This window comes from Protopterus annectens, chromosome 2.part1, assembly GCF_019279795.1.
Source record: "Protopterus annectens isolate FY-2018-M chromosome 2.part1, PAN1.0, whole genome shotgun sequence".
Taxonomy (NCBI): domain Eukaryota; kingdom Metazoa; phylum Chordata; order Ceratodontiformes; family Protopteridae; genus Protopterus; species Protopterus annectens.
Genome location: NC_056729.1, coordinates 322,891,252 through 322,914,224, shown reverse-complemented (window position 1 = coordinate 322,914,224; position 22,973 = coordinate 322,891,252). Strand labels below are relative to the sequence as shown.

Genomic DNA, 22,973 nt, shown 5'->3' with positions numbered 1-22,973 from the left:
AATACTTGGCCATTTCATTAAGAAAAGTTCTCTAATCTTTTAAAAAGTTGATTCCACTTACGATAAATATACAACAAATAATATTAACTTAAAAAATAATATTACAGTCATAACATTTTCATGTATATACATTTAAATGTCTAAGATTTTTTATTTAAAATCTGCACACTTAAAACCCTTTAAATGACCATGTTAGTCTTATCCACTACATTCACAGCTCATAACATAATGTTTCGTATTGTAAAAATAAATTTTTCTAAGATTTTGTTCTCCTAAGATAACTTAAAGTAGTAATCCAGTCAGTGTTCATATTATCTTAAATTAAATCAAGTTAGTAAAATAGATAAATGTATTAACTTAACCTATTAAAAGTGAAAAAAATAAACTATTAAAAGTTAAAAAGTGTTATGATATAGCTGATGTCATTTCCAAAACAGCTGCTAATGAAATGTTGTCATTTAAATCTGGCTGAACAACAGCATTCAGTCATGATTGCCATAGCAGTTCCCTGTATTTTAACAAGTTTTTCCAGTCACCACTCCTGTTATTAGTTCATATTTTTTTCTTTGTTGAAAAAAGGAAACTTTTTTATATTACTAAATGTCTCCATTTTCCTTGTTTGGTCAGGGGGAAGTTTCTTTACTCACCAGTGAGAGTGGGGAGTACTGAGCTGCCTGTTTGTCCTCAGATGAGTGGTTTAAGTCAGTAACTTGTAGTTCATTGGCCATTTTGGGTCATTTCATGCCTTTTCCAGCCCCCTGCTATAAAGCACGCTTTGGCGGGCTTTTCCAGCTGTAGAGAACTCAGCACAGGTCCTCGTGGTGTCCAGCAGAGTTCCTAGAGCAGCAGAGACCAGAAAATACAAACTTTCCAGATTTTAAGTATTTTTCTTGGCTTTTTCGACCTTTTGTGACTTTCGACCGCTGTTTCTGCTTATTTTATCGAAGTATTAGCTGTTTTTACTGTTTTTACAAGCTCAAACTGTTTACTGCACTTGCTAGTTAAAGTTTTGCATAAACGTTAAACTACAGGCTAATACACTCAAGTCTACTAGCTTTTGATAGCATTTAGTCGAAAAGTACAGTATTTATTGTGTTTTCTGCCTATCTGTGTAAAAAAACTTGAAAAAAACAAAAAAATATCCTTGTTTTCCATACTTTCCTAGCTAGTGTTCCAGTGACCAGATTTTGCTGATCCCTGGGCTTTGTCTTGGTTCCTGTATTTCTCCATTTTCCTTGTTTGGTCAGGGGGAAGTTTCTTTACTCACCAGTGAGAGTGGGGAGTACTGAGCTGCCTGTTTGTCCTCAGAGGAGTGGTTTAAGTCAGTAACTTGTAGTTCATTGGCCATTTTGGGTCATTTCCTGCCTTTTCCAGCCCCTGCTATAAAGCACGCTTTGGCGGGCTTTTCCAGCTGTAGAGAACTCAGCACAGCTCCTCGTGGTGTCCAGCAGAGTTCCTAGAGCAGCAGAGACCAGAAAAGACAAACTTTCCAGATTTTAAGTATTTTTCTTGGCTTTTTCTACCTTTTGTGACTTTCGACCACTGTTTCTGCTTATTTTATCGAAGTATTACCTGTTTTTACAAGCTCAAACTGTTTACTGCACTTGCTAGTTTAAGTTTTGCTTAAAAGTTAAACTACAGGCTAATACACTCAAGTGTACTAGCTTTTGATAGCATTTAGTCGAAAAGTACAGCATTTATTGTGTTTTCTGCCTATCTGTGTAAAAAAACTTGAAAAAAACAAAAAAAATATCCTTGTTTTCCATACTTTCCCAGCTAGTGTTCCAGTGACCAGATTTTGCTGATCCCTGGGCTTTGTCTTGGTTCCTGTACTTCTCCATTTTCCTTGTTTGGTCAGGGGGAAGTTTCTTTACTCACCAGTGAGAGTGGGGAGTACTGAGCTGCCTGTTTGTCCTCAGAGGAGTGGTTTAAGTCAGTAACTTGTAGTTCATTGGCCATTTTGGGTCATTTCTTGCCTTTTCCAGCCCCCTGCTATAAAGCACGCTTTAGAGCGCTTTAGCACTGAGTTGCCACAAGAGCAGCGGCGGTTAATCAAGGTTAAACTATTCGGGCTACCTAAAGTTCACTCTTCATTTTTTCCCTTAGAACAGCTCTTCTTGAACTGTACTGCCTATCTAACCAGCCTATTCTCTAACTAAAAAGTTCAGCTCTACTTGATTCCTAAGTAGACTATTCTCCATCTGTAAAGCCTAGCACTTGCTCCTAAAGTACTTTTTACTCTGATATAGCACTTTTATTATACATAGTACCCCACTGGCCAAAAAACACCACATCCCCCCCGAAGTCCTTTTTTTCAAACTCATCTATTCCTTCTAGCATGGCGAGGGATCAGTTGCTAGTGTCCTCTCCTGCTCAGCTGGTGAATCTGGGAATATTGAGGCAATGTTACAATTGCCTCATGTACACTGACAACCCTCTCCTTCTCCCACAAAACACAAATACATGCGAGAGATGCAAATATATAGCCAAACTGGAGGCTGAGCTCTCTCAACATAGGACTGGCAAGACCAGACAGGAGGAGAAGGTAACCACACACACCACAAACCCAGTCTCACATAGCACTATCACAACTGCAAATCATACACATAAACACACAAAGACATACTCAGAGGCTCTGATCAAAAACCTACCAAAACAGCAGAGGCCACCAAAGCAGACACCCAAACAACTGCCTCCACAGGGCACAGCACATGCAACACATAGACCACAGAGTCAGTGTGCCAAACAGTCACAGCCCTTAAGGCCAAACACAATGCCAGACACACTCGTCATTGGTGACTCCATAGTCAGACACACTGACGTCCCGCTCACCAGATTGAGTAAGGAGAAGGTCACAGTAAGCTGCCTATCGGGTGCTAGAATCCGCCACATAACGCAAGCACTCAGGTCACTCAACTGCAGGTACAAGTATGACTCAGTCATTGTCCATGCTGGTGTGAATGACCTGAGATGTACCTCCCTGGACTACATGAAAAGAGACATAGAGGAGCTCTCTGATTATGTAGCCCAGGCAGGTATGACCCTGACCTTGAGCAGTATCCTACCTTCACCAAGAATGATGCCACAATACGAAGACAAGATGATCAGCTTTAATAATTGGGTTAAACTATGGTGTCATTCAAAGGGGATCCAATGTCTGTCTGCCTGGGATGACATGCTGGACAAGCCACGCTGCTTCGCAAGGGACGGCTTGCACCTGTCACTCCTGGGCTTCCGGATTTTGGCAAAGGCTCTTGCCACCCCCATTGTGCCTTTTTTAGGCAGGGCTCAAATTCTAAACCTACCACCCTAGAACACAAAAAAGGAAAAAAAAACTAAGGGTAATGCTGCTCAATGCCGGAAGTCTCAACCTCAGGATGCACGCACTCGAAGCCCTTCTCAGTATGGAGAACATCGATGTCTGTGCTGTGACTGAAACCTGGTTCAAGGCTCCAGAGAGCACCCCGGCATTATCAGGTTTACCTCATATCATGCGTTCCGGCCCCAAAATCCGGACAACACCAAGAAAGGAGGGGGGGTGTCCATATTCATCAAGGACACCCTCACCTCAAGGTTGGTGGCAACGCACGATGCATCGGAAACCATCCAGGTGCAATTAACCGTAGGCAAGACTGCCCTGCAGTTTGTAGCCTGTTACAGGCCACCCTCTCAAACTCAGGAACCTCACACAGCTTTCCTGAAAACACTGGAGGGGATAAATATATCTCCAAACACCATCATACTGGGTGATTTCAACTATCCAAATATAGACTGGGATCACTACTCAAACCCCAACACTCTAGCCCAAAGGTTCCTAGAGTTCATAAACTCAAATGCCATGGAACAACTAGTCACCATCCCCACAAGAGGAGAAAACATACTGGATCTCATCATCACAAACATGGGGTCACAATGTTCAACACCAGAGGTATACCCATCATTGGTGAGATCAGATCATAAACTAATCTCACTGGAAGTCCACATCCCGCCCCCACCCCAGATAAAAAAGACCACAGTGAAGAACTTCTCAAAGGCCGACTTCACACTCCTAAAGACTGGTGTGGTCTCTTTCAAGGCCCCCGAGCCAGCGGAAACCATTACTCAAACCGCTGAATCACTTACAAATGCCTTCTACCAGCACCTCCAGGACTGCATGGATCAGGCAATCCCAAACAAAACAAAGACTCTTTGTACCAAAGGCAAGCGTCCAGTCTGGTGGACCCCAGCCATAAACAAGCTTTACAACAAAAGGAAAAAGCTACTACAAGATAGAGCAAAATCCGTAAAAGGGAAGACACCCTTGATCATTATAAGTAAAAAACTGAGATCTCTCATAAAAGCATCCAAGGCAAATTTTGAGAGAAAAATCGCTAAGGACTCAAAAGACAATCATAAGGCCTTTTTAGCTATGTTAGAAACCTGGGAGGAAACTCCCAGATATGCTCAGAATTAGTGCAAAATGATGTAAAAATCACGGAACCTACAGACATTGCCAACATACTGGCTGACAGGTTCAGTGCAAATTTCTCCCCCCCCCCCCCAAAAGGAGAGATATCTATACCAGAGGACTGTAGTCCCCCAAACATCTCAAATGCTCAGGTGAGAACTGCTCTCTCCAAGGCGAAAAACACAGCATCCATGGGACCAGATGGTGTCCCTGGTTGTGTGCTCCACGAACTCAATGAGGAATTAAACCCGCAGTTAGGGCAACTGTTTAATCTTAGTCTCACCTCAGGATATGTACCCAAGGAGTGGCGTACGGCAACGGTGGTCCCACTTCACAAAGGAGGTGCCTCCACCGACCCCGGAAACTACCGTCCCATCAGCTTGACAAGCCTGGTCTGCAAAGCTATGGAGAGGATCATAATGGAACTCATAAATAAAGACATAGGGGACTTGCAGACGTTGGATCCAACCCAGTTTGGCTTTGTCAAGGGCAGATCATGCCTTTTAAACTTGGTTGACTTTTTCGAAAGTCACCAAGGCCATTGACGAGGGCAAGGCAGTCCACACAGCCTACCTTGACCTGGCAAAGGCTTTCGACACAATACCCCACTCGGGTATCATTGAAAAACTCACCAGCTTAAACGTAAACCCATATGTCACAAGATGGGTTGCAAACTGGCTAAGTGACAGAACCCACAGGGTCAGAGTTGCTGGCGCCATGTCAGACTCCAAGCCTGTCACAAGTGGTGTGCCACAGGGCTCAGTCCTGGGCCCACTCTTGTTCGGCATCTACTTTTCAGAAGTACAGGCAAACACAGGAGGATTGTGGCTGACAAAGTTTGCAGATGACTGCAAACTGGGCACCATAGTTGAAAACCCATCTGACACAGACATCCTTCAGAAGGGTCTCATAGAAACGGATAACTGGTGCCAGAGCCATGGCCTAAAGTTAAACGCCAAAAAATGCATAGTCATTCCCTTCGGGAAAAACAAGGTTACCCTAGTTACCATATAGGTGGCAATCCACTAAGCACAGAAGAGGTTATCAGGGATCTGGGGACCCAGGTTGACAGTAACCTTTCGTTTGACACTCACGTTGCCAAAGTAGTTAGGAAGACCTTCTACATTGCCCACCTGATCATGAAGGGATTCACATCTAGATCAAGGGAGGTCATCGTTCCCCTGTACTCATCACTCATCAGACCAATGATTGAGTACAATGCCACATTCGGAATGTATCTGACCCGACACCTGCAGCAATTGGAAAGGCCCCAAAAGTTCCTCACTAAAAGGATAAAGGGTCTCAAAAATATGTCTTATGCTGCCCGACTGAAGGAACTCCAGCTCTATTCAGTCGCTTACCGACTGCTCAGAGGTGACCTGTGCCTGACATACAAGGCCATGTCCAACCCGGAATTAATGAACATGCTTCACATCAAAAAATCTAAATCCATCAGAACTACAAGGGCAAGAGACTTAAACCTCGACACGGCTATTAATAGGACGTGCTGGAGGGACAGATTCATCACCCAGAGAATCCCTATGCTGTGGAACAAAATCCCGGTTCATGTGAGGCAGAGCACCTCGCTGGCCTTGTTCAAGAGAAATCTTGACCAATGGATGGGAGATCGCAGGTATACCCCAGGGGTAACCTCAGTGTCACTGCTTGACAGAGGCACAGCAAAATAATGGGCATAGTATCCTTCAAACTAAAGGGGTGGCGAAAGCCACAAAACTCTGGGCTAGGCTTATAAATGCCCTAGGGCAGATAGCCTAGTATGAACCTATGAACCTATGAACTACATGACTTGGAATATTTATATATAATGTGTTTGTGTTCTTCCATTTTTTGATGTTATAAGAGTGCACATAGATCCTGAACCTCAATCTCCATTCAGTCTTACCAAGATAGAAAGCAGGACAAGAGGCACAAAGAGCTAAATAAACAACTCTCCTAGTCTCACAATTAAATGGTCCAGGAAAACTAATAGTTCTGTCATAGCCTTCTACTGTTACATTGATACCTTCATAATATATGTACAAAATGGACAACTGCTGTATTTAGACATTCTTTTCCTAGCAGACACATTATCAAGTCTAGCTTTTTCCAAAACGTGCTGTATGGTTTTCCTCTTTATTAAACACAATACCTGGCTTAATTCCAAGTTTTGCCTTCATTTCACTATTCAAGCTTAAATTCCAGTTTCATTAAATTATTTCTTTAATAATTGTTCCTTCCTTTAAATATGGAATAACCAGATAATGTATTCTTTTCATGTTTCTTTAGTTGGAGTAGGTAAATTCAAATTAATGTCGTCAAGAATAGATTTGAACTTTGTGTCCCTACCTGAAATGATCTCATCCTTCACATGATGCAGCACATTGATAGGATAACCCCTAGCTTGAAATAATTTAAAAACATGATCCAATTCATTGTCCATTAATCTATCTACATTAATTAATTGGGATGCCATCTGCCCCTTTGCTATACTTTTTGTTGTAAGGGGTGGTGAATAAAAAAGTGAAAATATGAGTTTGAAAAAGTCAGTTTATGATACAATTGTACAAGTGAACCAGTTCAAATTATAGTCCTTTGAAATTGTTACATTCAAATTTTAATATGGTCAAAGCCAACTTAAAATATGAATATTTGAAAAAGATGTAGCACTATTCAAGTATTTCACAAATTCCTGCAAAACTGCTAGTTCACTTTTACAAATTATAAAAAAATGTAATTCAGGAAAGGCTAATAAGCTTTGCAAATTGATAAAATAATTAGAACTAAAAATGTACTTCATTTCCCACATCAGCAGTACTGTGTTTGCGTAGATGAGGGCACAAGAAGCTTTCATTGCCACACTTAAAATTTGTTGAAAATGTTTCCATTCTAAAAATGTAAAATTATTATTTAACACAAATTTCAACAGTTTATATAAGAGCTAGACCTCATTATTAGATAAAGTAGTATGTTGTTTAGAAATTCAGTGAATAGTTCTACACCAGTCTCCTGGAGGATCATGGTAAATGATTAACTGTGTCTATTCTGGCAAAACACATATCTTTGTCAAACTCCACAAAATTCAGACAAGTTAAAAAGTGCCAGGAATCCCTAATAATGTGAGGTCCATCAGTCACTACTCCTTTTAACTCTTTGTCAATAAAAATAGCAAATGGCTGTGTCTTCAAACTGGTCCAACCACCAATCTGGTTAACTACAGCCCCATATGTTTGACCAGCCTCATATGTAGGCCACAGAAAGAATCAACATGGACATGATAAATGAGAACACAGGTAACCTGCAAATGCTGGACCATCAAAGTTCGGCTTTGTTAAAGGAAGGGCATGCCTGTTAAATCTGGTTGACATTTTTGAGAGGGTCACCAAAGTAATAGATGAGGGCAAGACTGGGCACACAACTTACCTCGACCTGGCCAAGGCTTTTGATAAAATACTCCACTCAGGCATATAGACAAACTCATTAAATTAGGTATAAACCCTTTTATCACCCACTGGAAAGCCAACTTGTTCATCAGTAAGACCAGGAGGTCAAAATAGGTGAGACCACCTCCACCAATAGGCCAGTCACTAGTGGAGTCCTCAGGGCCTGATACTGGGCCCGCTCCTTTTTGGCATCTGTTTATCTGAAGTGGAAGCAAACACTGAAGATTTATGGCTGACCATGTTTGCAAATTATTGCAAGCTGGTGGTTACCATTGACTCACCTGTAGACACTAGCATTCTTCAAAAGGCCTATCTCTGAGTAACAAATGGTGCCAAAGCCGTAGTCTTAAATTCATTGCTAAGAAATGCATAATTGTATCCGTTGGGAAGTCAACCATCTTGGCTAATTACCATGTTGATATTATGCACCTAAGAGTTGTCCCACTGGCCAGGGAACCTTGGTACACAAGAAGACAGTAGCCTTACCTTTGACCATCATGTGGCCATAGTGATTTTAAAATCCTTTTATGCTGTGCAATTTGTAAGTAAGGGCATGGCTTCTAGGTCCAAAGAGGTCATTATTCCACTGTACTCTGCCTTTATCAGACCAATTATCGAGTACAGTGCTTCCTTTGGTATGTATCTGACCAGGCATATGCAGCAACTAGAGTGACCTCAGATGCTCCTTACAAGGCGTAACAAACCTGCCATGTGCAGAGCACCTTAAAGCCCTTTCCCTCTACTCAGTCTCCTATACATTTCTGAGAGGTGATCTACGCCTGGCTTACAAGGCATCCTGCAACCCCATACTTACGAATCTCCTGTATATTTGTAAGTCAAACAGTACCAGAAATTCAAGGTCAAAGGGCTTGAATTTTGTCTGTGTCTTAAACTGAACATGCTGGAGAGACAGATATGTGTCCAAAAGACTGCCTCTCCTATGGAACAGATTTCCCATCTATGTGAAGCTGAGTTTGTCTATTACCCCATTTAAGTGCAACCTAGACCAGTGGATGGGGAATAAAAAAAATTTCACTGGGCCTGACACCCATGTCTTTTATAGACAGAGGGAAATTATAAATGCCTGGCACTCAATGTCCTATTTGGATACAGAACACAATTATTCTTTTGGGAAAACTTGGCTAGGCTTAGAGAGGCCTCCTGGAGCATTAGCCTAGTAACAATCTATAAGTCTCGTAAGGGAATTTTTCTCATTTTCATGAATTTTTAGTATTCCAAACACTGATGGTATGATAGGCTTCTTAACTGTCAAAAATTGGAAAGTATGCAAATCAAGTGAATTTTGAAACAACATATGATACAGGAATAAATAGATTATAGAATAATACTATCTCATTCTTAGAAACCATAAAATAATGTCCATCATCTCTTAACAGTTCATACATTTTACAAGACCAGTCAGTGTAGTCCATAATTACACCCCACCCCACCCTTACCATGTTTCATGATCCTGATGTTCTTGTTACAGTTTACGTCTCTCAATGTTTATCTTCAATAGACAGATTACAATGGTAAAAATTTTTCTTTTTGTATAAGTCTGTTATTATTTTATTGCACTGGGGTTCTAAAGCTATTGTGATGGAGAATGGGGAGTGGATTAAATGTACTTTTCCTTTTAAAAATGTTTTCATTTCTAGATGTGCCTTTATTGGTTGTATTGAAATGCAGTTTTAAATTCACATTTTTCACAAATAACTTTAATGGCATTAAAATTTCAACTAAATCAGGTCAAAATTTTGGCATAAAAGTAAATCCCTTCTTAAATAAATCATTGCATACTTCTGTAAGTTCCTACTGAAATCGTAAATGTTAAAGTCTTTACCTATTGAATTTAATATTGTCCTTGAATTATTTGCATCAGTTATCTCATCTTGCCCCTTCCTCTGCCTCTCCCCTCTTCCTATGTACATTTAAAATGATGTACATCAGTCTTTTGCCTGTGATGTATATCACTCTTTTGCCTGTGATGTGAATGTAAAGATCCTGGTGATTTTGAGTAGACACATTTTTTTGCATATTGTTTTTTATCCCTAATTATTGTTTTACTTTTCCTCTCCTTGAGTCATTCTACTAGTTTGTCTTTTTTAGAAATATGTTGTAATAATCAGCTTTGTGAATATCAAAAGTAAGTCATTATGAATACTGTTATTCAAGGACTTTATCTCTTTGTCCAAAACATTGAGTGTCCTTTCATTATCCTTAATAAGCAGTCTCAGTAATTCATAACCTAATCAATCAAAAAGTTCCAGTAGTTTGTTATGAAGTACTGAATCAGTGTCCAAAGCCATAGGGAACTTCCAAAACCTTATTCCCTTGGACATGGATGCAGACACATTCAGTAAGGAAAGAATTGTCCATTTGCAAACTTGGTCTCAAGTTGTTTAAGTTAAATTTGCTGTCTCTCCTTCATAGAACTAACAGGTGTCAGAAATGTACAAGTTGGATCCCTTCACCAACTGTCCAAGTTGATGCTTGTGTTAATTGTTTTTCTTGTATTTCCTTTGTTGGTATTACTCCTTCTGCCTTTAACTTTGGATATTTTTGCCTCATTTCCACCAAAAGTAGTTACTTGCGTCACTGGGGTCCTCTGAATTAGTAATATCAATCATTTCAGCTGTGCAAATAGTAGAGGACATGACAAACTGAGAGAGCTGTTGAATTACAATTGTGAGGTCTCCAGGTAATTGTGAATTAGGAGTACTGGTGATGGTCATATTATTTTCAGACATTCTGGTGACCAAAAGTAAAAAAAAAACGAGAACAATTGGGCACGGAAAATAAAACACCAAATAATCTAAAACATGACCAAAACAAGAGGGCATTATATAAACATTCCAAGTTTTGTATCAGTTTTTAAAATCCTACTTTTTTCATCATAGGAAAAGTACAACGTAATGACAGGGGTGGTGACTGTGAAAGTCTGTTATAATATAGGGAACTTTTATGGAACTTATGGTTGAATGCCATTGTTCATCCAGATTCAAATGACAATATTTCATTAGTGGCTGTTTTGAAAATGAGAGCAACTAAATTGTAACACTTTAGTTTTTTCGCTTTTATTAGTTTAGTTTTGTTTACTTTTAATAGGTTTCATGTTAATATATTTATGCATTTTACTAACATGATTTAATTTCAGATAATTTGAACATTGGATTACTGCTTTAAGTTATCTTAGGTAAAAATATCTTAAAAAAGGTATTTATGTGTTTGTCTCACAACCAACATTTTTTATGATATAAAACATTATTGAATGTAGAAGATAAGACTAACATGGCACTTTTAAGTGTTTTTTTAACATGAGGATTTTAATAAAAAATATTGGACATTTAAATGTATATGTAATATAAATATTTTAACTAAAATATTATTTTTGAAGTTAGTCATTTGTTGTATATTTATTCATAAGTAGAAGCAACTAGTTAAAAGATTATTAGAGAACATTTTTAAGGTAATGACATATATTTAGGATATAATCTTATTCATTAAATATTTGTATTTATAGCATGTATTTTTCTAATGTCATTCTAAGGAAGTCTCCATGGAGATGAAAGCACTTGATTTTGATACTACGTTTATGGAGTGTACCCTTGGCAGTCTTGTTTTTCGATGACTTTAGTAGTGTTTTGGATTACTTGGTGTTTTGTAATAAAATGTTATAAACTTCCAGACTGCCCTCATACAAAAAACATTAACATAATTGCTTATTTAGGGTAGTGGAATATCCTTTTACCACACAGTATGTGTGAAAACTTATAGTACCTAATGTCTGTCATAGATTTCTGTCTATTATGTTATGTACCTTGGGACATTTTGCCTGTTGCATTAAACACCATGTGACATACTGGATTCAGTTGTATTCATGGTGCTTGGATTATTGTGCCTGTGGCATACATGTGTGCTGCCCACCTGTATGTTAATATTTGCTACTGCATTGCTATATTGAGTATTACAGTATTATATTGTACTATATTGTTTTGTACAGCATTGCCCTGTAGTCATAATGTTTTCCACTGTCTTGTAAGTGTTTTCACTGTCTCCTTGTGTATCACGCAGCTATTGTATTATGCTTTACTATACTGAACCACACTGTTTTACAGAGCCTCACTGGCCCTTTATATAGCATAGAACTCCCACCCACCCTCCTAGTTAGACCAAGGGTCACCTAATTCCAGACCAAGTAGTAATGTATACTGTCTGACATCCCTTTATCAACCATGGGCCCTCGATCCATCTCTACACTATCTGTTGCTTGTATTCTAACACCAGGCACCTTGAGGCAGTGTATAAACTGCCACATGCCAACTCACAACAGTTTGGTATTGCCACAGAGTAAATCTACATGAGAAACTGACAAATATATACTACTACTTGAGGTAAACCTCTCACACAAACTGGGTATCAGTCCCCATACTAACACCACACCCACACACTGCAAGGTAAAGAAAAAACCTTCCTTTGCTGAAGTATTCAAAACATCACTTCAAAAACAGCAGAGAGCTGCTAGTTGCACTGCAGCCAAACCTCAACAAAATGGTGACACCTGTTCCATACCACATATAGCTTCTTCAACCACCACCATAGACAGGAGTTACTAGAGTGGTCTGGCCAAGTCCCCTCAAGCTACAAATGCAGTATACTTGCCATGTTAACGCACTTCATGTAGATGGCTTCATAGTGAAACACACTGATGCACTTCTCACAAGGCAGAGTAAAGGTAGGGTAAGAGGTGCTAGAATCTGCCATATCACAAAGACAGTCAAGTCCCGTCACTTGAAGTATGAATATTACATGGTAAATTTATGGGTGGGTGTAAATGACTTAAGATGCATCCCTTAGACGTTAAGAAGAGAAAAATAAAGTAGCTCACTGTGTACGTTTTTGTGGCTGGAAGGAAAATAGTCTTTACCAGTATTCTGCCATCACTGAGAATAATTCCACATTGTGAGGAAAAAAAGTATTGACTTTAATTGCTGGCTAAGTTGTTTGTATCCTTCTGAGGGGGCTCACTGGGTGTCTGACTGGAAGGAGATGAAAGACAGTCATGCCTGTTTGCCAGTGCTGTCTCACACCTATCTCATCAGAGCTGTCACTTACTAGCTAAGACATTCTCTACCCCCATATTGCTCTTTTTAGGCAATGTCAATCTACTTAGGCTACCAACCTAGCAAATACAAATTCCATTCTGGCAAACAGTGTACTGCTGCTCAGTGCTAGGAGCATAAGTAAGTAAGATTGCCTATGTCATACATGATAATTTAATAAAGATGTTCATTGGAAAAAAAAAAAGATTAAGGAGAGATTAGAGGAAAGAAAAATACTTGGACAAGAAAACTTATCAAAAGCTTCAAATGCAAATTTGTGTTCACTAATACAACAGATTCATGAAAAACACAACATAGACCAAGAAACCTTGGGCTGTTTGGAAAAAGAAGCAACTAAGAAAGTGCAAAAATATACAGAACAAAACATAGAGACTTTTGAAAGCTATAAGAAAGAAACATAGATATGGGAAAGAAAAATAGACCTGATATGCTGTAATATTTATGCAATGGAGAAAGCCAAACTGATCAGTACAAAAAAACAGCTTCAAAGATATTGGAAGAAAAATACAGGCAAAGGCACACATGGAAAATTTCACAATACAAAAAATAAGAATACAAAGGGGGGATGTAGAACAAAAGATTAGTAAAGTAGAAGTTAAACAAACAGAAGCTGAAGTTATGGAATACCTGTGAAGTGAAATGTTTAGTGTAGAAAGTCTAACATAGGTTATGTCGCAGCATGATGGAACACTGAATCCTCAAAGTAAGGTAAAACAGGTGGAGTAGGAGACATCTGAAGAAGAAATATGGATATGTTAAATAAAAATATATTTAATATGGTGCAATATTTATGCAAAGGAGAAAGCAAAACGTATCAATACAAAAAAAGCAGCACCACATATTGTTGAAGAGAAATATAGGGAAAGGCATCCTGATATCGAAAATTTTACAATACAAAAAAAATAGGAAAACAAATGGGGTAAATTGAAAAGAGGCGTCATAATGGAGAAGTTAAAGAAATAGAAACTGAAGTTCTGGATTACATGTGAAGTGAATGATTTAGTGTAGAAAATCTAACTCTAGTAACTCCACATCATGGTGGAAGAGTGAGTCCCCAAATTAAGGAGAAAAGTGTGGAATGGGAAGCATCTGATCAGTTTCCACATGAAGATACTATGAAGTCTTCAATAGGAAACCAGTATAAAAATTCAGTTAGAGTTGCACAGCAAGGGAAGGAACATCAAATGGTGGCAGCTCTGATGCAGTCACTGTTCTGGAGTAGTAGGCCAGCAAGTTCCCATATGATAGAACAATGGATGACGCAGGATGCAGCTGAAGGGAATATGTCACAGGAAGATGTTCTGGAACTTTTTGTAGAATGCTCACAGGAAACAGAGAATAAAGATTGTGCTCTCAGTTTAGAAGAAAAAAGATGTAAGGGAAGAGTTGCTTGATTTAATAGAGATGGATGGACATATTAAGATCGATGAAAGAAATAGATTACAGAAAGTCAGTAAAAATCAAAATGTTAGAAGTCCGCTAAACCAAATGAATACAGTAATTAAGTCTATTAATAGAAATTCTGATGATATAACAGAAGTAAATATGATATATTACTATGCAGCAAAATTAATAACAGATAGTCTTACCACAAAAATTCAGGGCAGTAAGGGAAAGGAAAGGAAGAAATCAAATGCCATCATGGAAGTATCAGATAAAGAAAACTATAAAGCAATTGAGACAAGAAATGTCACTGTTAGAACAGTATGGAAAGAGGGAACAGATCAACAAAATTACTTAGAAAGATAGACTTGATAAAAGCAATGTACATCATTAGAACAGACTAGGATCTATCATGTACTTTTGCAAATAATAAATTAAAGGTGTCAACACAGGCAGAAAAATGTAAAAGCTATGCAGATAAATATAAAGGAAAAGTACAAAATAACCAATTCATTCATGATCCAAAAAGGTTTATACAGAATTGGCAAACAAAGCAAAAGAACAGAAACACCAAAAAAAGAAACATTTTGGAGAAATAGCTATAAAGATACTGAATGGATAGAAGAAGTAAAAGAAACAGTTTTGTTTGTCTTTTCAGCTTTTCCCGGTTAGGGGTCGCCACAGTGGAACTCTGGTCCACTAATGATTGGCAGTCGATTTTTATGGTGCCGAGTTGCTAGCCCGACACCCCACCTTCAGCGAAGGCACACCCATTCACGCATGTCTTTCGGAGGCCACTCGACCGTGGGGAGGACATGCAGACTCCACACAGAAGGTACTCCAGCCGAGAATCGAACAGGATAATTTCTTGCTGTGAGGCAACAACGCTACCGCTGTACCACCGCAGCTAAGTAAAAGAAACAGTAAGAAGTTCAATTGTACATGGTATAAAACAGGATGATGGAATAGCCAGAGAAAGTGAAACAAAATTAAGAAAAGCTTCTAAATGGAAAACCCTTTGCCAGATGCAGAAGTTAATTTCTGACTAAATATTAACATAGTTACAGGAAGATGTAGCCCTGAGTAAAAACTACTCATATGCACACCTCAAACACACACCTGCCTGACTAACAATAGGGAAAATTATACCTCACCTTAAGAGTGAACCTGCAAGCCATCTTAAAAACTATAGACCGACAACTTGCCTTCCAGCAATGTATAAACTATATACTGGAACTGATGCCGACAGAGTTTATAGTCATTTAGAAGAAAACTCAATCTAGGTAATAGAATAAAAAGGGTAACAAAAGAAAGTTGTGTGGAACAAAGGATCGTTTGTTATTAAATAAAGTCATAATGGGGAATTTGTTGTTAAATAAAGTCATAATGGAGAATTGTAAAAAGAGGAAGAGTCTAAGTACAGTATAGATAGATTACAGGAAAGCATTTGACAGCATCCCACATTCATGGATAATGGAATACTTACAGACATACAAGAAAAAACCTGCACTGATCAGTTATATTACAGTGATCATGAAACAGTGGCAAACCACTTTGCAGCTAAGCCAGAATAAAGGACAAATTATCATCTCAGGGATAAAAATGGAAAGGGGGATATTCCAGGGTGACTGTTTGTCACCATTGCTCATTTGTCTTGCCCTTAACCCATTACACTGAATACTTAACAGGCTAGGTCATGGTTACAATTTCCCTCTCGGATAACAGCAAAGTGTAAAGACTTTTCTTCTTTTTGTGGATGATTTAAGACTGCATAGTTCATTAGATGAGAAGCTGAAAGTGATCAAAACTTTCTCAGATCATATAACAATGTCTTGATAAATGTGCAAAAGCATAATTTAATGCAGGAAAGTTGCAGCGCCAAGAAAATATCAATCTGAGACAGTAATGTGATATAAAGAATTTGCTCTTCCTGTTCTAACTTGCAGTTTTGGGGTGACTGACTGGCTCCAAAAGGGATTGGATCAGTTTGACAGGAAAGCAAGAAGAAATCTTCATGCTTTTCAGATGATATTTAAAAATCAATATATATCAAGATTATATATTCCTTGTTCTGAAGGAGGTGTAGTCCTCAAAATTGATTACACGTATAAATCTGCAGTTGTAGGACTGCATACATATTTGCTGACCTCATCAGATCCAAACAGTGAAAGTTTTAAAACAAGAAGAGAACAAATCTAAGATGACTTCCCTGCTTAATTTAGCTGAAGCATATCAGTATCAAGCAGAAACGGAAACCAAACCAGAAGTAGACAAAACGTCAGGCAGCAACTGAATGTGCCAAAAATACAAAAAAAAGAATATGAGAAGGATCATATGAGAAGGCAAGAAATGTGGGAAAGGCATAAATACAGTTGCAAATACAGAAAACTCCTGAAGCAACTTCATGTCGGTCAGGATCTGACACAGGAATGGTTAAGGAGAGGTGAATGTAAACCAAAAGATGAAAGGTTAATATTAGCGGCCCAAGGCAGTGAACTGTTTACATGTTGGTTTACAAAGTCCATTGAACATATGAGAGAAACACACAAACACAGGTTCTGTAAAACAGAACTGGAAACAGTCAAATATCTTGTTGCTGGGCGTGATCCACTAATGGCAGAGGGCCTGTATACTGAAAGGCATAATAATGTGGCAAGACTGTTGCACTGGGGATTTGGCAAACATTACAGCATTGAAGTAGCTGTGAAGCATTGGAAACATGAGCCACAAAGCATTTTTGGAATGATGAAATTTATATTACATGGGATCATCCATTACCAGCAGTTCAAAAAATAGATGTGAGAAAACTAGATATAGTAGCCCATGAAAAGAAGACAAAAGTAGCATTGATCATTGAAATCGCAACACCCAGTGATCATAGTGTCTTATGTACAGAGAGAGACAAAGTCATAAAATACCAGGATTTGCAGGCAGAAACAAGGGCAGTGTGCAAGAAGGATACCCAGACAGTTCCAATAGTCAAGAGCAATTGGTCTCATAAAAAAGAATTTACACTCTTATTTAGATATGGTATCAGTACATGTAATTCCGTATGAATTACAGAAGAAGTCAGTTCTGGGCACATTTCAGGTGCTGTGCTCTTGGCTAACATCAAAAATTGAAACAATACTAATTTCATGAACTTTAATCACACTTTGACTTAGAAATGGGGTCCAAAAGATTTGGAGAAGTTAAAAGAATCAAATCATATTGTCAGACTGTGTTAATCACCATACAGTCCTAGTACAGGTCAGTAACCAACCCAACTGGCTCTAGGCCTTCTACATGCCTAATTTTTTGCTCATTATAAGGACTTGAGATGAGTCAGTGGTCTCCCACCCCTTAATGTCCTCTTGTCAAATACTGATACATATACTCAGTCTATACTCGTCAACTCAAAATTTTGCATAGAGGCTCATGTTCCTGTTTGCCATAAATCCTCTACTACAAACAGACTTTATAATAAAGGGAAAATCGTATAGCTCTAAAGAATAGAAAAATTCTCCGTGTTCCATAGAAGTGGCATTCTCTGTGAAATACACCTTTTACTCCAGCGTATTCTCTTAGTCTTGCAAAATAGATTGAGGTGTCTTGAACTGGTGTTTCTGATACCATTGGATGTTCAAATGTGTAATAGGTGTGAGAACAGGGCCTGTTGAGGCGGTATACCCAAGACAGAGATCACTTCTCAGTAGCCTGTATGATACTGAGAAAAGAGCCAAGATGGTCTGTGTAGTTTTTATGATTTTTGCCCTTGATATTTGAGTAAGGAAGTGTTGTGGTCATTCTAGCTGTGACAAGTTCTTGAACAGATACATACTGAAAGGGGCATTGTCCTCAGTGATTGGTCTGACGAGTGCCACGTACAGAGAAGCAGTTAAATCCCTGGATCTTGCTGCCTACCCATAGATATAAGTTGCATGAAGAAAAAGGACTTCTTTACAATAGCAGATATATGGTGATCAAAGGACAGTTCATTTTCAACATGGTTTCCCAGTTTTCTAATTATCGGATCAATTTTCAGGGGGATGTTGTCAATGTAATAGTTACAAAGGGAGTTATTCTTTGTTGAAAAATATGATTATACATTTCTAGGAATTTATCTGTGGTCATACTTTTGTCACCAATTATTTGTTTGAGCCAAGTCCTCTTGTAGGATCTTGTTCTCCCCTTAGTTACCGCCAATCTTCCCAGTACAAAGTGTGCACTCTATATCACTCTCATAATTACTGCTAAGCTGATGCTAGAAGTGCTTTTCAGGACAAGAAATTGCAGCTGTATGGGTTCAGAAGGCATACTGGATTATTTCCTGGACAGTATGAAATGCCACCTAAGAGGCATCCTTATTAAACTTTTCAACCACAACATCTCCAATGGATTTATATCAGAAATCAGGGAAACAGCTGTAGTAGTTCCAGTACACAAATGAGGCCCTTCAGCGGACACTGGCAACTTTAAACATAACCTCACCTAGACAATTTGTAAGGGCATGGAACATGTCATCATGGACATCATAAACAGAGATATAGGGAACCTACAATCCCTAGATCAAACAATTTAGATTTGTGAAAGGTGGTTGCTGCTTCAGTTTATCTAAGACTTTGATACTATCTTTTTCTTTAGTATCATTGACAAACTGGACAAATGCAGTGTAAATCCCTGTGCAACTCATTGGCTTGTCAACATGCTCACTGGTATATACCTCTGCAGTTGTCAATGATGTACATTCCTCCAAGAGACTACTCACTTCTGGTGTACCCCAGTGCTCTGTTTTGAGACCACTTCTATTTAGCTTGTGATTCTCAGATGTCAAATCTGACATTAATGAATGGCTGTTGGTTGATTAAGGTTGTGGATAACATCTGGCTTGGAGGTGTTATAAAATCCCCTGAAAGCAATTACATCTTCCAAGAAGGCCTAATATAGAATTGTGCTGCCAGGATCATGGTCTAAAGCAAAATGCCAAAAGATGTAGCATCATACAATTTTTGGAAGCAGGAACTGTTGCACACTTAGCATATAATTGACACCACTCATTAAAAAGACAGTGTTATTAGAGACCTTGGTACCTTAGTGGATTATGAACTCTCATTTAACCACCTCATATAATCTGTTGTTAGGAAAGCCTTCTGCCTCACCCGGATGTTTAATAAGGACATTGCTCAGTCAAAAGAGGTGATCATTCCTTTTTACTTGTCCATCATCAGGCTTATTCTAGAATAGGGTGCATCCTTTAGTATGTTTCTAGCCAAACAACTAACCAAATGTGAAAATTCATAGTGATTTCTTACAAAAAATATTTTGGTATGAGCTCCTTGAGTTCCCAATAATAACTAAAATCCATTTTCTCTTCCTCTCTCCCATGCCTTCTTCAGACTCCTGCAACCTGATCTTTGCTTGGCCTACAGTAGTGTACATTATCAATCCTGCTCTATCTACTACATACATACATACATGTAAAACTGTTGGTAAGACAAATACAAGATTAAGGGACCTACATATGTTGCAACATAATTAAGACTTACTGGCTTAAAAGATATTTCACCCAAAGAATTCCCCATGTTTGGAACAAACTCTTTCTTTTTATAAAGCAATGCTGTTCTCTCACCATCATCAAATCTAACTTGGATGAATAGATGAGAAAGTGCAAAATGTGTTTTATTTTATTTTACATTTGTTTACCAAAGAAGTACAATGATCACAAATGACCATTTACAGATACTGGCAGGTAACTACCCCAAGACAGGCTCTCTTTCCGATTTGAATAGAGTCAGTAACTAGTTGGTTGTACAAGTTGAATTGTATTGGCTAGGCTAAAAATGGCTTAACTGATTATTAAGTAGTATAAATCTGTAAATCTGTGAACCTAGGGGTAAGATAACAGACATGGGTGATTTTTTTTTAGCTGAACAATTTGTTGTTACTGCCTGAGAGTTTCATAAAGAAATTGCAGAGGAGGACTAATGTCTGGAATTATGAGGTGGTTCTTACACATTCAGTGTCACAGTCTGACATTTTGTAGTATATTTAGTTGTGAATGTGAGCATTTTATATAATCTTTGCCTAAAACAGATATTTTTTGTGTCACATACAGCTAAAATGATGCCATAGTGTGTTTTTTTGGCTAAACTAATGGAGTTAGATTGAATGCTAAGCTAAATATTTCACAAGACACAAATCCCTAGGGCTGGAATTCCAGTCTTAGGTTTATTTTGTAGATAGACACTTTGTTGTTACTAACCAAATGCTTCATATTGAAGTCTGGGAGAATGTCTGACTTGTGCCCTTTTATACATAGCTGTCAAATACAGGGCTTTGTATGCTTTCATTGTCACACACTGACATTTTGCATTATACTCCGTTTACATTAGGGAGTGTTATGTCTAACGTCTGCTCAGTATACTTAATATATTAATGGTAAACACTACAGATAATGAATTGCCATTATATTAGAAGTAAACGTACTATATATTTCACCAGAAAAATGTTTATTTTTACATCATAATGTGCTGTGCCATGGTTTGAAGTAACTAAATTGATGGGTTCAGATTCAGCATTGAGTTGTGCTAAAGTCTCTGTGGGCTGAATGACATTAGATACATTTTGTATTTGAACACACATTTGTTAATGTCTGAAAACTCATAATGAAAGTTAAAAGAAAAGCTTACATATGGCCTTTTGTACATATCTATGAAATGCGCAGGGATGCATACACCTTCGTTGTCAGAGTCTGACATTTTGCATGATACATAATTTCCATTAGGGCAATTGCATTTGCCATCTTCTCAATTTTTAGGAAATAATAGTAGTCCAGAATGCATATTTTATTAATTATAATTAAAAGAGGAGTGAAAATCCTGTACATTTTGAGCAAACAAAAGGCCTTTTGGAGTTATAAAATGCTGGGGCTAGCATGTTGGGGATATAAGCAGCTGAAGTGATGGAATAAAATTCAGTGTTAACCTGCACTAAAATCATTAAGGGTAAGCATTCTTATGTACATTTTGTAGTTGAATATGCTGCTGTTACTGCCAGGAAGTTTCATAATGAAATCTGAAAGATGAACTGACATCTGACTTGCTGGAGTACTTAGGGCTTTGCTGACATTTTGTATTATACTCAGTTTGCATTGGAGGTATTAGATTTAACTTCTGTTCATTATGCAAACAATACCTTCCCTAAACTATAGCTACTTCAGAAGTTAAAACTTTATACGTTTCCCCATTTTTTTTCAGTTGTAACATGCCATGGCTAAAAGAGAACATGACAACTGTGTGACTGATGTTTCTGAGAGTGCTAATAGTTTGGTTCATAACCTCTGAAACCACTTTCAATAATCATGAAATTTGCACTTATTCCCACTACAGTGCAGTCATGAAGTTAGTGTGTAGTTGGAGGTGTTGTCTCATATGGATGGTGAGGGTCTATATCACTTTATCGAATGGCTATTCAGTGAACAGCCATTTGGCAAAACCCTGTTTGTTAAAGCTGCTCTTCATTTAATGGCAAATTTTAAGTAGGGCAAATCAGTGGTTGGCCAACCAAGCCACCGTAAAAAAAAAAAAAAAAAAATTAAAACCTACCAAGGTGGGGGGAGTCCCCCCATGCCTCCCACAACCCCCCTAACTAAATATACCAACAATGAGATCACACTACAGTGGGGAAAAGGGCATATTCCAGATGGTGGCCAAACGCTGATTTGCCTTTCACTGAAGAGTGGCTTTGACAAATAGGGGTTCGACGAATAGTTATTCACTGAATAGCTGTTTGATAAAGTGATATAGACCCAGATGTGAATGGGTGCTTGTTCTTGCAAATTACTTTTTGTGTTTGTTCCTAAAATGGTTTTCAACAATTACATTTATCATTATTCATACTCATTGAAAGTGCCTTTGATCAGTCATCATTAATCCAGCTAAGATGATATGGTATGAAGCAATTAAAATGCTGGAGTCAAATTTAGCTTTGTGCTGCACTTAAATCCTTAAAGCGAATAATAACTTTCTTAGATGTATTTTGCAGCCAAGTAGCCAGTTATTGCTTCCTGAAAGATTCCCAGTGGAATTTTTACTTAGGACTGACATTGTGCCTTTTATACTTAGCTATTAAGTGCAGGAAATCATAGATGTTCACTATCACAGACTGACATTTCTACTATACTGTGTTTACATTGTGGGAGTTCTATTTAAAATTTTCCTTGTACAAGGAATATATTAGTCGTTTAGATTACATCTTTACTGAGTTATCTTTATATCAGTAACAAGTTTGATACATTTCACCAGAAAAAAATTTTTTATTTATAACATGTCATGGCTAAAATGACGTAGTATGAAGTTGCTGCATTAATGGAGTTAAATTCAGCATTTAGCTGCATTAAAATCTCGGAATCCAGAGCTTATCTGAAACAGTGCAGTGTTGGTTTGTGATTTGTTGTGCACCTGCTTGGTAAAGGAAGATGTATTTTGATTTATATTTTATTTTTTCCTTCTGATGTTTACTGTTTGGAAAAAGAAATAGGTAACTTGTAGTCAGGAATATTTATTTTGATATACTCTTATTCTTAATGTTAGTTGTTAGAAA

At 38.0% G+C, this 22,973-nt stretch overlaps 1 protein-coding gene across 1 annotated transcript in view; it reads left to right on the top strand.

Annotated features, from left to right (window-relative positions):
• The window catches only part of TBC1D19 (TBC1 domain family member 19), a 2,958,314-nt gene that overhangs the window by 1,941,993 nt on the left and 993,348 nt on the right, over nt 1-22,973 (top strand). The window lies entirely within an intron of this gene.